This window comes from Melanerpes formicivorus, unplaced genomic scaffold, assembly GCF_026170545.1.
Source record: "Melanerpes formicivorus ecotype bairdi unplaced genomic scaffold, bMelFor1.0.p_v2 SCAF_187, whole genome shotgun sequence".
In the NCBI taxonomy this organism is placed as follows: Eukaryota; Metazoa; Chordata; class Aves; order Piciformes; family Picidae; genus Melanerpes; species Melanerpes formicivorus.
In genome coordinates, this window is record NW_027142539.1 from 214,666 (window position 1) to 217,325 (window position 2,660).

A 2,660-nucleotide genomic window follows, 5' to 3' on the forward strand; every position below is an offset into this window, starting at 1 on the left:
TGTCTTCACAACTCCCTTCTTTTTCCCTCCCCAGGACCTTCTGTGTCTGGCAAGAACAGCAGCAAATCCCTTCAGCTGCACCAGAGGCAGTGGAGATTTCCCTGGGCACTTGAGAAGGGAAGCTCCTGCTAGCAAGAGCTTGCCAGCTTGGGCCACTGTGAAGGTATGATTGCTTTGGTGGGGACTGAGATTCCTGGGTCCTCACTCTGCCACTGAGTTGCTGCAAAGGCTTGAGGTGAGTCATGTCATGCCTTCCTGCTTCTCTGTGCTCCTGTCCTGGCTGCTGCGTGGGGCTGCACGTGTCCATTAAGTGCCCTGTGGGAAACAGGAACAGCTTTCAGCACAGTCACAGTCTAGAAGCATCTAAAACTGCCTGGATCTACAGATATGTCAATAGCCCTGAAGACAGGGCACCACCACCCTTATGACAGAGGGAGAGACTGAGGCACAAGGTGGTGCAAAGCTGTTGTAACAAAAGATGTCCAAGGTTAGGCTCTGGTCCCCATATTTAGGCACCTCAGGGAGAGGTCTCATCTTCAGAGACCCACAGAAACTTCTGAGCCTAGGGCCTGGTGCATCCTTCTCCACTGGGGGTGACATTCACCTGGGGAGCCAAAATCCATCCCTGGTGTAAAGCCAGAGTCTCAGGGGCAAAGCAAAGGTCTGATCCAATTCCCACTGCCATCCAAGGGCAGACTCTCATTGACAGCAGCCAGAACTGGATCAGGCCCCAGACACACCAAGGTCTGATGGCTCTGGCCAACAGAATTTGCCCAGGGAGTGCCAAGGGAAGCATAAGGCACTCTCATTTCAGCAGAGCCCGGCTGGTGTCAGCAGGTCCATCAGCTCCATCCTTCCAGCATATGTGACAGCCTGACAGCTGCCAAATACCTCCCTCAGACACCTTTCAGACAGCTCCTGTTTATTTTTAGGACAGCTCTTTACAGTCAAGGCTCAGATGTGTATCACACACAGAGGGGGGGTGGTGGTGGCAGGGGGAAGAAAACACACAGCTCTGGGCTTGATTGCCTTGCCGATGGCACGGCTGCAAACTTTCCTCCTGCACCTCCATCCACCCATACTGGGACCCTTCACTGTATCCAAAGTGATGACATTCCAGCCTGTGAGAGGCAGGAGAAGGAGAAGCACAGCAGTGGAGCCAGCTTATGAAATATTGAAGCAGTGAAATCCTTGCTGGAACACGTGAATGTCTAATGCCAGTTCCAATTAATTCTGAATTTTTCATTAAACCATTATTAAAAGCAAGAGGACAGCAGAAATAAGGGAAATTGACTTGGGCAGTATATTAAGTACCTTAGTTTTGCTGGAGGATGTTTTATTATCTGTCCAAAGCAATTATTTCACCAGCTCCTGGCAGTTTGTGGGCTAAACAGAGGTACAGGATGAAGTTCTAGGTGGTCTTCCCTCAAAGTTATTTTCATCTCCACCCTCCTCCCCTGCGCCGTGGGGGAGGTCTCAGGTACGCTGGAGGTGGAGGACAAGACAAGGAGGCAGAGTCCTGAGGACTGGCAATAATGTGTCACTCTGGCATCATTGACAAATCAAATACAAACATTATTGACTTAAGCTCTTCCCCATATTGAGGGCAAACAGAAGCCATGCAAACACTCAGAGAGCCTTCATTAGGCAAGCCTGAGGAGCAATCTAAAACCCGGCTGGACTACGATTTTCTTGGGGAGGGAGGGCAGAAAGAAATAAAGCAACTCCATCTGCAACATGTTGTCTTCCCTTCCCTTCCCTTCCCTTCCCTTCCCTTCCCTTCCCTTCCCTTCCCTTCCCTTCCCTTCCCTTCCCTTCCCTTCCCTTCCCTTCCCTTCCCTTCCCTTCCCTTCCCTTCCCTTCCCTTCCCTTCCCTTCCCTTCCCTTCCCTTCCCTTCCCTTCCCCCTTCCTTTTTCCCTTCCCTTTCCCCTCTCTCCTCTCTCCTCTCCTCTCTCCTCTCCTCTCCTCTCCTCTCCTCTCCTCTCCTCTCCTCTCCTCTCCTCTCCTCTCCTCTCCTCTCCTCTCCTCTCCTCTCCTCTCCCCTCTCCTCTCCTCTCCTCTCCTCTCCTCTCCTCTCCTCTCCTCTCCTCTCCTCTCCTCTCCTCTCCTCTCCTCTCCTCTCCTCTCCCCTCTCCTCTCCTCTCCTCTCCTCTCCTCTCCTCTCCTCTCCTCTCCCCTCCCCTCTCCTCCTCTCCTCTCCTCTCCTCTCCTCTCCTCTCCTCTCCTCTCCTCTCCTCTCCTCTCCTCTCCTCTCCTCTCCTCTCCTCTCCTCTCCTCTCCTCTCCTCTCCTCTCCTCTCCTCTCCTCTCCTCTCCTCTCCTCTCCTCTCCTCTCCCCTCCCCTCTCCTCCTTCCCCTTCCATTCCCTCCCCTCCCTTCCCCTTCCCCTCTCAAAGCTGCCTTACTCCATTCAGTAGAGCGAAAGAGAAACACCTGTTTAGATTAGGTGCTTCATTAAGACATCTCAAGCTGGTTAAGATGATCCTGAGCCTCATAATGTCTTTGGATGATGCCAGAATAGAGACACTCAGGTGGGTTGGTTGGTTGGTTTGGCAAGGGTTGTGTTTTGCTGTGTGCTGTGCTGCTCTCCTGGCAGAGGACAACAGAGGAGAAGCAGAACGTTCACAGATTCACGGCTTGCATCAGGTTGGAAGGGACCC

At 52.7% G+C, this 2,660-nt stretch overlaps 1 long non-coding RNA gene across 1 annotated transcript; it reads right to left on the reverse strand.

The window, feature by feature from the left end:
- Positions 1-2,660, reverse strand: LOC137457670 (uncharacterized). The gene is made up of 3 exons (XR_010991383.1): positions 2,434-2,660; positions 1,315-1,485; positions 1-315 (listed from the first exon to the last, which is right to left on the reverse strand). It is a non-coding gene; the product is annotated as an uncharacterized lncRNA (long non-coding RNA).